This window comes from Schistocerca serialis, chromosome 5 (assembly GCF_023864345.2).
Source record: "Schistocerca serialis cubense isolate TAMUIC-IGC-003099 chromosome 5, iqSchSeri2.2, whole genome shotgun sequence".
Classification (NCBI taxonomy): domain Eukaryota; kingdom Metazoa; phylum Arthropoda; class Insecta; order Orthoptera; family Acrididae; genus Schistocerca; species Schistocerca serialis.
The window spans coordinates 777,869,695-777,884,675 of record NC_064642.1 but is presented as its reverse complement, the minus strand read 5'-3'; positions in this window follow the sequence as shown (position 1 = coordinate 777,884,675).

The following is a 14,981-nucleotide window of genomic DNA, read 5'->3' as shown; positions in this document are numbered from 1 at the left end:
GAACCCTTCGATGTTCCTGCATGTAAGACAATAATACGCTCTCCTTTGCCAACAGGCACTGCCGTTGCCCCTCGGGCGTTCCATCATTCCAGCCTCTACGTAGAGAATGGCTGGCATTGACCCAAGTTTCATCTAACCACACTATACTTTCGAATTCCACAACCATGATCCTGCGCAGAAATCTGCACCGCCATGCAACTACATCTGTCCTTTCCATTAATATTTTGCGTCCGTTAAACAGTGAATAGCTGAAGCGTATGTCTTTCAACACTGTACGCAATGAAAAAGATCGTCTTTCTGAAGCGACACCTGTAATTTAGATAGAGTGGTATGTTCCCTTCTCTTATAATAGCTGTATATATGGCGACGAATAGCGTCTTTCTGAAAATCGTCCAAAGCTGTCACCTGCTTATATCTTGGTCGCTTCTTTCCTGGTGCGTGCAGCTTTGTTGTGCAACTCTCGTCACAATCTACACTATACTGTTCTTTCCCTATCTTTACAACAATGTTCTTACTTATTTTCAATGCTGCTGCAGTTCTCTTCACAACCTGAACAACAGGAATTAAGGGCCCACCTTTGTCCTTTTCTTTCTCAAAGTAATCCCTCACAGAGCACACGAATACACGGACCTCGGTGTGTAGCACACTTTTCTTCCTCCGTTTCACTTCTTGTGTTGGGCTGGTACTACCCGCCGCACTAGACATTGTTTACAACGAAACATAAACAAAGAAACACTAAAAACAACAAAAACGAAATAAACTGCGAATTCAACTTCAGACAAACGACGAACGACCGCACCGCCTGCACGCGAGACACTGGTAAGTTTCATAAGCGCCCGCGACCGGGTTTCAGAGCGGCAACGTGGCCCTTGCTACCCGCTCAAAGTCAGGCCGTCATTGGCTGCCTGCCTGCGGTCGCTAGGCAACGGAAAGACGCTACCGAGCTGTCAATACCAAAGACTCGCCTCCCAGACTATACAACGTTCGAGAATGTGAGGGGGGGGGGGGAGGTGCGGATGTTTTATTGTTTCACTTCCCGTGCTGACAACTCATGGACGTGTATGTCTAGTACCGAGCAGCTGGTATGGTACAAATTTCAGGCCGAAGTAACATGGATTTGTGAATGCGCATTACGGAGACGCGAAGCCTCATATGTGGTACATAACTGTATGTGAAATTAAATGAGGTTACTCTAATATAAGACTATAAGAAAAGTGACATTCAGAACATTTAATAAGCATTTGTGATCGTGATTCATATTGCGTAGTGCTGTTACGTACAGGTACAATTACTGTTATTACTCAATCAATCAGGTACTCATGCAGATACCGTATTTTAGTGACTATAAGCCGCTACGAACTATATGACGCACATAATGTTGAAGAAATTTAACAAAAAATTAACATTTTCATTATCAGACTGAAAAACCAGAATAAAAAAGATTGATAGTTTATAAAACCAAAATGACTTTTAAAATCCCTTAAAATCATCATCTGAACTTCCTTCTCCTTCTTCTTCCTCTTCGTCGTCATCGTTGACCTCTCAATATGTAAAATGGTTTTCACTGCCATAAAGAGCGTCACTTATGCCCCACTTCTTCAAAGATTTAACAATCATGTTTTCTCACATTTTAGGCTGCGACTGTTTCATACAGTGACACACTCGTTTGATTGCAGGTCGTTTTGAAGCACCCACCGGCGTGAATTAATGTTGAGTTTCATCCATCATCCATTTGTTCCATTCATCTCTTATATACACTGTAAATGGTTTATTTATCGAGGCATCAAGAGCTTGCAGTTGTGAAGTAAGTCCTCCCGGACTAACAGCAAGCTCCGTATATCCTAGTCTCAATTTCTCTTTCACAGAATATTTCAAATTACCACTAAAGTGATCTAGCTCAAGAAGAGAACTCGTCTTCAATAAAGCGCCTTTACTTCTCTCCCACACTCTGTTAATCCTTAATATCATACCAGCCTCGTTCACCCAACTTTTGTCGTGTACGTGAACAACAACATCTGGTGGTATTTCAGAAGATTTTGGCATTGTTTTGCACTTGAAAGTGGCTATTGGGGTAAGTATAATACCGTCATCACAACATGGAAGGACAACAGTGTAGTGCATTTTTTCACGTCCAGTTGCTTTTACAGTTACAGGTTTAGAACCTCTCATGGTAACAGTTGTATTACTCGGCATATCAAATGCCGGAGGAGTTTCGTCCACATTCGCTGTTTGGGTTAGTTTCACACTAACTACCATCCGATTTTGAATAATGAAGCAATGGAAGATAATATTTTCCCTTCATATTATTGTGGTATTTTATGAGATATTTTGATTTCGGTTCGCATTCAAGGCCCATGACGTTTCATAAGCCCGTAGCACCTACCAACCCCATCTTGAAGTCTGTTAACTGTAGCGCTAGCCTATGAGCGTGTATTCCAATCATTGTTGTATTAATTCCATTGCCACCTTGACGACATCCTCAGATCCATTTGAATGTGTCATCTTCTAGCTTTGAGCATTTTGCATTCAGTCCTCTATATGAACCTTTAGTCATCATAATTTATTCAATTTTCCTTTACTAGCCACGAATCTCGAATGGTTTTTTTTCTGTTGGTGGAGGGCCAAAACGCACTCAGCTACTCTATTTCCATGTTCTTCTGCGTGTGATGTTATTTTCAAGCTATAGCCCGCGTCATATGAATACCTTTTACTTTTTTCCATTACGAAACTAGATACTAAGAAGAATATTGTACTGTTAGTCACCGATAAAACAAATCAGTTTCAGTTCAGGTTTACTGGAACCGCAGAGTGCAATGACGCGTCATGGGTATATGACGGCGGGACGGGAGGGGCACAGTGTTAGCATGCTTGTCAATCACAACAACTCATGTTCGTCGCATCGGTGCACTTTTGCAGCCAGTTGAATCCGCAGCATGGAAAATATAACCATTTTTAAGACTGGCGGGAATTTCAAACGAAACACTGGTCATTTTCATGTAAGTTTAGAGTATAAGACGCACCTGAATTTTGGAGGCAATTTCTCGAAGAAAAAAGTGCATTTCATAGTCTGTAAAATACGATATCACGATAACAAATCTCTGGGACTGGTGAATTTGGCAGGAATCTGAAAGAAAGGACAGTCAACGCGGAATGTCCAGAGTCGCGCAGAGGCTTAAGCATCACTACTACGGAGGACCGCGGTCTGCTAATCGCGTCCTTACTATGGGGAATCGGTGGAAGGGTTCATAATAAACTAATTATGTAGGTTACTAATTAATAATAACATCGGTATATACGCTGCCTGAAATGCTGCCCCAGAATGTCAGTATTGGCTCTAGAGGAAAAAAGTTTGACGAACACTGCTCTGGAGTGTAGACCAGTTGTTCCCAACCTTTCTTTGTACATTACCCCTGAGTGGAATCAGACATCAGACATTAGTTAGTACCCCCACCCTCTCCCTTGTCGTCAGTTGCCTCCCCCTCCCCTCCACAACTTTACCATAAACTTTAGCTCTGATCTAAACTGCAAAATGAAAGACTTCTTGGAATACTTTTATTTCTAGAATGATTAAAAATGAATGATATTCAGTTTGTGTGTGTGTGTGTGTGTTTTGGAATGAATAACGAAGAAATTCGTGGTGCATCGCAAGTGCTATCCACAATTTGTTCTCAGAAAAGAAAGCTAAATCTCCACAGTGAGGATACACACTTGTTACAAAACATGTTTCCCCTGAAACTTCCTGGTAGATTAAAACTGTGTGCATCACCGAGACTCGAACTCGGGACTTTTGCCTTTCGCGGGCAAGTGCTCTACTATCTGAGCTACCGAAGCACGACTCACCGCCGAACATTCGCAGGAGAACTTCTGTGAAGTTTGGAAAGTAGGAGACGAGGTACCGGCGGAAGTAAAGCTGTGAGGACGGGGCGTGAGTCGTGCTTGGGTGGCTCAGGTGGTAGAGCACTTGCCCGCGAAAGGCATAGGAACCGAGTTCGACTCTCGGTGCGGCACACACTTTTAATCTGCCAGGAAGTTTCATATCAGCGCACACTCCTCTCAAGAGCGAAAATCTCATTCTGCATGTTTCCCCTGCATTACTCCTCTCCATTGGGGCACTTGGTTAACCTGCGCACTGCAACTTCACTTAAAGTCAAACAATTTCAAATGTATGCACTATACTTGCTGTTTGTAAATCACTTCACTGCTGCACTCCTTACTTCTGGACTCGCAAAAACTGGACGACTTCAGGCAGTTAATACTTTGCACTTAACAACTCTAATTTAATCATAATAATAAGAATAATAATAACACTAGGTACAGCATTATAGCAGCTCTTACGTACTTACTGCTGTGTCGTGGTGTTAATTAATTAATTTATACGTTTCGAAGCGAGTAATGAAGCGATTTCTGGACTACCAAAGCACCCCATTCAGGGTGAGTCCGGAGGAAAGGTATATATATGCTTTGATGGGCGATACTACTGGTGATTCTGAACAAAAAACTTCTGTTAAACCAATGGAAATAGTAAGGAACGGAAAAGGAGCAGGTGACGGTAAGATACTTGTAAGTAGGTTGTTTAGGTTTTTATGTTGGTAACGCCACGTAGCGCTCTATATGAAAATCACTGGCTGTCCTTCAGAGAGAATATATTTGTAAGACTGGATGTTATGAACTGAGATATACATATACATATATATATATATATATATATATATATATATATATATATATATATATATATATATATATATATATAATGACTTTTGAACACTATTAAAGTAAATACATTATTTGTTCTGTATGAAAATCTTTCATTTGCTAACTATGCCTATCAGTAGTTTGTGTCTTCAGTAGTTAGGATCTGTTATTTAGCTGGCAGTATTGGCGCTCGCTGTATTGCAGTACTTCGAGTAACGAAGACTTTTGTGAATTAAGTAATTCATGAAAGGTATACGTTATTGTTAGTCAGGGCCATTCTTTTGTAGAGATTATTGAAAGTCAGACTGTGTTGCGCTAAAAATATTGTGTGTCAGTTTAGTGTTGATCAATATAAGTATAGAGCGAAATATCTGAGTACCGGTACGTTCAGTTCTGCTCAGCTGTTTGAAAATCAAATAATGTAAGAGGTTTATCAGCACAGTAATTCATAAATTTTTCTACGGGGTCGTTTCATACTGTTATGTTATGGTTTGTTTAACTGTGTACGTTTCCTCACACAATATGTTCAAACAGTCCACCGTCAACTTCAATGCTCGTTGCTGCTCTTGTAGACAGGTGTTGTGCCGCCGATCGGAGCTCAGTTTTGCATTACTTTACCACGGCACAAAAAAATGTTCAAACGTGTGTGAAATCTAATGGGACTTAACTGCTAAGGTCATCAATCCAGCCGCACAGTCAATGACTGCAGCGCCTGAGACCGCTCGTCTAATCCCGCGCGGCAGTCTCGGCACAAGAATGTAAAATATGAGCGACACATTCCTCTCTTGCATCCACTCTGCGCTTGCAGACGTCGCTCTTCAGCCACCCCTCAAACAGTAAACATAAATGTCGTGTTACTAGGGACTCCCGTCGGGTAGACCGTTCGCCGGGTGCCAGACTTTCGATTTGACGCCACTGCGGCGAACTTGCGCGTCGATGGGGATGAAATGATGATGATTATGACAACACAACAACCAGTCTCTGAGTGGAGAAAATCTCCGACCCAACCGGGAATCTAACCCAGGCCCTTGGGACTGCCAACCTGTCATGCTGACCACTCAGCTACCTAGGGCGGACCCCACAAACAGTAATTCGATGGGGTAAGATCGAGTGACCTCGGTGGCCAAGCAATGACTCCACAGCGACCGATCCAACGACCAGGATACGTTTTGTTGAGATACTGTGTCACTGGCCGGACGGAATGTGCAGGAGCTCCGTCATGCTGATAGTACATGCGAGTTCGTGTTGTCAAAGGGATATCCTCCACGTATTCTGATAACACATTTTGAAGAAACTGAATATACCGTGGCCGGCCGTAGTGGCCGTGCGGTTAAAGGCGCTGCAGTCTGGAACCGCACGACCGCTACGGTCGCAGGTTCGAATCCTGCCTCGGGCATGGATGTGTGTGATGTCCTTAGGTTAGTTAGGTTTAACTAGTTCTAAGTTCTAGGGGACTAATGACCTCAGCAGTTGAGTCCCATAGTGCTCAGAGCCATTTGAACCATTTTTTGAAGATACCGCGTCCCAGTAACGGTTATCTAAGACAAATGGACCGATGAGTTGGTCATCAATAATACCGCACTACATGATGACTGAGAAACGCCGTTGAAAATTCGTTTCGACAGTGGCGTGCACATTTTCATTTGCCCATACACGATAGTTGCACGTGTTGTTGATTCAGTTGCGGGTAAATGTTGACTCATCTGTGAACAGAATACGTGAAATTAATCGCTCTTTAGCAATGATTTATTGACAGAATTCTTCCAGGGTGGCAGCATTGGCTTCATGCAGATGTTGTACACTCTGCCGACGAAAGGGATACAAACCGTGCTCGTGTAATGTGCGTATCACTCGTGTTTGTGGAATACCAAGTTGGGTAGCAATTTTTCTATAGCTAGTAGTATGGTTGCGTTCCTCTATTTGAAGAATGTTCTCAGCTTCATTAAGAGTTTGTTGTACGGGACGTTCAGAGACAACATTTACGCGGGGAAGCGCACCACGTTCACGCAATCCGTGAAACACCCTGCTGAACACCCTGCTATCTCGCACTCTGCGATTCGGAAATCGTTGTTGGTGTTCCCGCACAGCAGCTCTGGAATTCCCACTGGACAAACCATAGACAAACACCACGTCAGTATTCTCTGTATGTGTGAAGATCCGTGGCATTTTCACTACGCAAAACTGTATTCGTTGTTCACGTAACAGCACTGTAGTATCATGCACTACGGCAAGCACTGTCGGACTGACACTTGAGGTAAACAACCGCAGTATGCGCAAATGAACTGCGTACTGACACGGTTAGTAAGGACGACGCTACACGTTTCCCGTTCCTAGTTATTTTCATAGGTTTATCCGGAAACGGTTAAGAAAAGGGCATATGTTTATTAGGAGTTTTCTGTTCAGAATGAACTCTAGTATCACCCCTCAAAGCATGTATGCACCCTGTTTACCTGTAATGGGTGGAATATGAGAGGAATCTGTAACCTCCATGGCATTAATGCTTCTAACTGAGAAACAATAATTACTGGTAACTTATATAATCGATATTAAAGTTTTACAAAATTGTGATAATAGCAATGATCTCTCGAAAATAATTAAGTGACTGGAACAGAATTGAATCATTTGGTTTTTACCCTTAAAAAAATTCATTTTACTCCACAGCGGTAATTTCCCCTAGGTGGGAAACCACATATCTAGACAATACTTCTTAATACTGAAGTTTCATGAAACGTCAATAGACATTCTGCGTTTGTTACAAAGTCTCCATATATAAAGAGCAGTTCTAATGAACTAATATCTGCCCTCTAGTCTCAGCGCTAAGTAAGAAAGTAAGTCATGAAGTGAGCGTATCTGTCCTGAACAAAGACCTAGTGTAGGTGGTTTGATTTTGACTTCCTACAACATGTTTTGAAGAAACTGTACCTTAACTGAATGGATAACCATAGTATTTACTTGTTCAGGGTATGTGTTTAAAGGTAATAAGAAGGGTAAGGGTGAAACTCGAAGGTGGAACGTAGTCGTCTTCTGTATATCAGGTCCAAGTGGGTCGCTTAATTTATCGTTGTCATCCGATAGCCGGACCACTGCTAAAACTGTCACATGATTTCAATTCGAGAGACACAAGGAAAGCTCACGATTTAATATACACTCCTGGAAATGGAAAAAAGAACACATTGACACCGGTGTGTCAGACCCACCATACTTGCTCCGGACACTGCGAGAGGGCTGTACAAGCAATGATCACACGCACGGCACAGCGGACACACCAGGAACCGCGGTGTTGGCCGTCGAATGGCGCTAGCTGCGCAGCATTTGTGCACCACCGCCGTCAGTGTCAGCCAGTTTGCCGTGGCATACGGAGCTCCATCGCAGTCTTTAACACTGGTAGCATACCGCGACAGCGTGGACGTGAACCGTATGTGCAGTTGACGGACTTTGAGCGAGGGCGTATAGTGGGCATGCGGGAGGCCGGGTGGACGTACCGCCGAATTGCTCAACACGTGGGGCGTGAGGTCTCCACAGTACATCGATGTTGTCGCCAGTGGTCGGCGGAAGGTGCACGTGCCCGTCGACCTGGGACCGGACCGCAGCGACGCACGGATGCACGCCAAGACCGTAGGATCCTACGCAGTGCCGTAGGGGACCGCACCGCCACCTCCCAGCAAATTAGGGACACTGTTGCTCCTGGGGTATCGGCGAGAACCATTCGCAACCGTCTCCATGAAGCTGGGCTACGGTCCCGCACACCGTTAGGCCGTCTTCCGCTCACGCCCCAACATCGTGCAGCCCGCCTCCAGTGGTGTCGCGACAGGCGTGAATGGAGGGACGAATGGAGACGTGTCGTCTTCAGCGATGAGAGTCGCTTCTGCCTTGGTGCCAATGATGGTCGTATGCGTGTTTGGCGCCGTGCAGGTGAGCGCCACAATCAGGACTGCATACGACCGAGGCCCACAGGGCCAACACCCAGCATCATGGTGTGGGGAGCGATCTCCTATACTGGCCGTACACCACTGGTGATCGTCGAGGGGACACTGAATAGTGCACGGTACATCCAAACCGCCATCGAACCCATCGTTCTACCATTCCTAGACCGGCAAGGGAACTTGCTGTTCCAACAGGACAATGCACGTCCGCATGTATCCCGTGCCACCCAACGTGCTCTACAAGGTGTAAGTCAACTACCCTGGCCAGCAAGATATAAAGATTAATCGTTAATGCACAACAAAGTGCACGAGGCTGCCATATTATCAGAATTCCAGAGCACGCTTTGCAGTTAATGGTCTCCAATATCAGCTAGATTGGAAATACCTTGGCGTCAGTAGATCGAGTGGTGTTTGTAGTCGCAGTATGATAACGATGTAAATGACGTGAAACTTTAAAAGTTCAGTGTACTATGAGGCACTATTTATATCGATCGAAGGAGTCTATCTCTGCTGGTTGTTCAGTGTTTGTGGTGACCACAAGGTATGTTTACCAATCGAATTTAATGAGTTATATGCAAGGTTACCCCCCACGTTGAAGACCACTTGAGGCATATTCATGCAGTTACATTCCTTGTGTGCGCCAGTACCTCGTCGGGGCACTAAATTAGTAGTGGCATTATAGTTTCACAGCAAGCTGCTGTCATCATGTGTACCTCCACCCACCTCGAGCAGAGAACCACACGGCGGCTCCATTTTCCCCGACGAGGTACTGGCGCACACAAGAAATGTAACTGCATGAATATGCCTCAAGTGGTCTTCAACGTGGGGGGTAACCTTGCATATAACTCATTAAATTCGATTGGTAAACATACCTTGTGGTCACCACAAACACTGAACAACCAGCAGAGATATACTCCTTCGATCGATATAAATAGTGCCTCATAGTACACTGAACTTTTAAAGTTTCACGTCATTTACATCGTTATCATACTGCGACTACAAACACCACTCGATCTACTGACGCCAAGGTATTTCCAATCTAGCTGATATTGGAGACCATTAACTGCAAAGTGTTCTCTGGAATTCTGATAATATGGCAGCCTCGTGCACTTTGTTGTGCATTAACGATTAATCTTTTATATTTTCAATTCTCACTTCATCACTCAAAGTTGTACCGTTTAGGTCATGTTATAATTTCGTATATACACTGTTTATTATTTCTTTTTCGTTTTGGAGAAGACTGCAAAATTCTCTGTCGTACAGAAGATAGGTATACAAGACATATCAGAAAGACGAAATGTTCCCAGCCATCTAAAGGTATGTAGTAACTCCAGTTCTAAGGAACATAGGTGCTCACAGGCGTGAATACCTCTGAACCTTCAGTCTGGTTGCAATATGCTGACACGAATTATATATACATGAATTAAAAATGTTATGACAAGCCGACTTCGGGGAAGAACAGTTGGGGTTCTGGCGAAATGTAGGAACACGTGAGGCTATAATGACCCCACTATTTACCTTAGCAGACAGGCTGAAGAAAGGCAAACCTATGTTCTTAGCTTTAGACAATGGAATACACTCTCTGAAATTCTGAACTTGGCAAGGGTGGAGGACAGGAAGCAAAAAGCTATCTCTAGCTTGTACAGAAGCCAGTCACCATTTGTGAGGCGGGAAGCACTAGTTGAAAACCAAGCCCAATAGGTTTTTACCCACTATTTGATGCTATTCTATCTATCGGCAGAGCAAGCAGTAAAGTGAAACAAGGAGAAATTTCGAAATGGAATAAAAGTTCAGACAGAAGAAATAACACTTCTTGGTTTACCGTAGACACTGCAGTGACTTGTGGACTGATAACAGCAAGAAAAGCGTTTCTAGAAAACCGAAATGTGCTAACGTCGATGAAAAATTCAAGCGTCAGGACACATTCCCTAAAGGTATTTATATGGAGTGTAGCCATGTATGGAAGTGAAACAAGCACGATAAACAGTTTACACAAGAACAGAGTGGAAGCGTTTCAAATGTGGTCCCACAGAAGAGAGTTCAAAATTAAATGGGTGGATCGAGTAACTAATGTGGAAGTACTGAATGTAACAGGGGAAAAAAGAAGTTTGAGGCATAACTTGACGAAAAGAAGGTATCCACTGATGGGACACATCCTGATACATGAAGGGATAGCCAATTTGTGAAAAGTTTATTAATGTTTCTCTTTGATACTTAATTCATTATTTCATGTTTTAATGATATCTCCTCTATTTCTGTTGAGTGTGGAATTTCCAAATGTACCTACAAACACACACACACACACACACACACACACACACACACACACACAGAGAGAGAGAGAGAGAGAGAGAGAGAGAGAGAGAGAGAGAGAGAGAGAGAGATAACGAAAAATGAGTGATACAGCTCTTAAAACCTAACAACTTTATTACGACTAGTCAACAGCCTTTTGTATCTCGGGCGTAATACACTCCTGGAAATGGAAAAAAGAACACATTGACACCGGTGTGTCAGACCCACCATACTTGCTCCGGACACTGCGAGAGGGCTGTACAAGCAATGATCACACGCACAGCACAGCGGACACACCAGGAACCGCGGTGTTGGCCGTCGAATGGCGCTAGCTGCGCAGCATTTGTGCACCGCCGCCGTCAGTGCCAGCCAGTTTGCCGTGGCATACGGAGCTCCATCGCAGTCTTTAACACTGGTAGCATGCCGCGACAGCGTGGACGTGAACCGTATGTGCAGTTGACGGACTTTGAGCGAGGGCGTATAGTGGGCATGCGGGAGGCCGGGTGGACGTACCGCCGAATTGCTCAACACGTGGGGCGTGAGGTCTCCACAGTACATCGATGTTGTCGCCAGTGGTCGGCGGAAGGTGCGCGTGCCCGTCGACCTGGGACCGGACCGCAGCGACGCACGGATGCACGCCAAGACCGTAGGATCCTACGCAGTGCCGTAGGGGACCGCACCGCCACTTCCCAGCAAATTAGGGACACTGTTGCTCCTGGGGTATCGGCGAGGACCATTCGCAACCGTCTCCATGAAGCTGGGCTACGGTCCCGCACACCGTTAGGCCGTCTTCCGCTCACGCCCCAACATCGTGCAGCCCGCCTCCAGTGGTGTCGCGACAGGCGTGAATGGAGGGACGAATGGAGACGTGTCGTCTTCAGCGATGAGAGTCGCTTCTGCCTTGGTGCCAATGATGGTCGTATGCGTGTTTGGCGCCGTGCAGGTGAGCGCCACAATCAGGACTGCATACGACCGAGGCACAAAGGGCCAACACCCGGCATCATGGTGTGGGGAGCAATCTCCTACACTGGCCGTACACCACTGGTGATCGTCGAGGGGACACTGAATAGTGCACGGTACTTCCAAACCGTCATCGAACCCATCGTTCTACCATTCCTAGACCGGCAAGGGAACTTGCTGTTCCAACAGGACAATGCGCGTCCGCATGTATCCCGTGCCACCCAACGTGCTCTAGAAGGTGTAAGTCAACTACCCTGGCCAGCAAGATCTCCGGATCTGTCCCCCATTGAGCATGTTTGGGACTGGATGAAGCGCCGTCTCACGCGGTCTGCACGTCCAGCACGAACGCTGGTCCAACTGAGGCGCCAGGTGGAAATGGCATGGCAAGCCGTTCCACAGGACTACATCCAGCATCTCTACGATCGTCTCCATGGGAGAATAGCAGCCTGCATTGCTGCGAAAGGTGGATATACACTGTACTAGTGCCGACATCGTGCATGCTCTGTTGCCTGTGTCTATGTGCCTGTGGTTCTGTCAGTGTGATCATGTGATGTATCTGACCCCAGGAATGTGTCAATAAAGTTTCCCCTTCCTGGGACAATGAATTCACGGTGTTCTTATTTCAATTTCCAGGAGTGTATATCAACTATTATGTATTTTGATATGTAGAATCCGAATACACTTTTCAAAATGTTCTAGCACATACCATTTTTGAGTTTTTAAAGGTTTTTTATTTTTCGTATTCAGTATTTCGCGTTTTGTTGTTCTTCTGTGTTGATGTTTAATTGTTTGGTTTTGATTTGCAGAGGAGAGCTAGAAGATCTACTAATCGTCAGTAAATGGTCGGTGTGATAATCCAGTGGTGTGAAAGATATCCTCAGTGAGTGGTTCCGGTGAAAGGTAGTGCAAGCTCTTTGTGTTTAAAACTTACACAATGAAAAATAGCAACCAGTAAATCTCGTTGATGTCTAAACCACCCCGACAACTTTTGAAGTTCACTGAAAATACCCTAAGAAAACCTATCACTGTTTTGGTTGAGAAGGCACATTAAATGTATTTTAATTGTCCTGTTGGTGATCAAGATAGAAATTTCGCACCGCATATTGCCTGCATAACCTGTACTACAACCTTAACCGAGCTGTTGAAAGGAAAACGCCGAGTCTTGCCATTCGCTGTTCCGATGTGTGGTGTGAGCCTAATGACCATTATTCAGGCTGTTACTTTTGTCTTACAAATATTTCGGGACATTCAAGCAAAATTGGATATAAAATAAAGTATCCAAATGTATCTTCAGTGCATTTGACTGTGCCCCATGACGAGGGGTTGCCTTTTCCTGTCTGTAACTTGAAATCCACGTAACCAGACACCTTGGCAACTGAATCAGAAAGTATTGAACATATAGAAGAGTACTGACCTCAATAGCATGGCACTTCGCCTCAGCACTTTAATCAAAAGGAACAGAACAATTTCGTTCACGATCTAAAACTTTCGAAACAGCAAGCTGAACTCTTGGGATCGAGACTGCAACAACGGAACCTTCTAGCTCCAGGGACAAAAATTTCCTGTTTCAGATCAAGATGTGCTTCCTTCGGTCAATATGTCGATATGCAGAATTTATTGCGTGTTTGTAGGGATGTCAATGGTCTGATGATGCAGCTAGGATTACAGCATGATGCGCAGGAGTGGCGGCTATATATTGACTCCAGTAAAACCAGCGTGAAATCAATACTATTGCATAATGGCAATGCATTTCCATCGGTAACTTTGGCTTACGCAGTAGACATGAATGAAACTTAAGAAATCATGGCTTTGCTGCTAGAGGAAATAAAATATAAGGGTCATGAATGGCAGCGTTGCTGTGATTTAGAAGTTGTTACACTCCTTACAGGTTTACAGACTGGATTTACGAATTACTGCTGCTTTTGTGCCTTTTGGACAGCCGTGTCACCAAGAACCACTATACAGCCAAGGAATGGCCTATAAGGAAGTCATATGCTCCTGGAAACGAAAATGTGAACAATAACACATAGGTTAAGCCTGATAAAATAATTTTGCCTCCCCTTCATATCAAGTGGGACCTCATCAAGAACTTTGTAAAAGCTCTGGATAAAGAAGTGAGGCCTTCAATCACTTAAAAGAAAAGTTTCCCAAATTAAGTGAGGCAAAGCTGAAAGAGGGTATAACTGTTGGACCACAAATAAGAAATTTGATGAAAGATCCAAGCTTTCATACCGTTCTCACAGATATTCAATTAGCTGCTTGGTCTTCTTTTAAAGCAATTGTGAAGAGCTTTTTGGGCAAGAGTAAAGACAAAAAATATGTTACCATTATGAATGATCTATTGGACAACTATAAGAACACGGGGTGTAGAATTTGGCTTAAAATTAATTTCTTACATTCTCATCTCGATTTCTTCTCGGAAAATTTGGGAACCGTTAAGCAATGAGCATGGTGAACGCTTTCACCAAGACATTCTTTCCACGGAACACCGTTACCAAGGCCATTTTAACCCTTCGATGATAGGTGACTACTGCTGACGTCTTGTTAGGGAGAGTGATGAAACGGCAAACACAATAAGAGCTTCATCGTAGCATTTTTCAAAAACGAAATACGATCAAAGGCGAAAATATCTTCTTAACAAATTTGGGCCTTTTATTTGCATCTTGCCCATATATAAATACAAAACAGTATTGATTTCAAACGTTCTGAGTGTGTACTTTTGTTTGATTTCATTATGTTAATTTTCACTATTACCATATTTTATTCTGGTGTGTATGTAGGAAATGTGATATCATCGACCAAAACTAATTTTATCAGTGTTTTCAGCACCCATACGTCACGACAACCAGGAACGATGGTCTGGTATGCCATTCCTCTTCATAGCAAGACCGCTTTGGTTGCCCCTGCGGCACTCTTGCAGCACAGTGGTACGTGGACGATGTTCTATGTCCGGTTTTCCTGTGTAACCAACCTGGGCTTACGATTCAGGGAGAGTTTCTTCTGCTTGTCTTCGTGCGTGCCAAATTGTACTTCGACAAGCAACTTGGTCGGATCCCTCGCGAATTGAGAATGTTTGAGGATTATGGGCAGGGCTCTTTAACCTACCCGGTA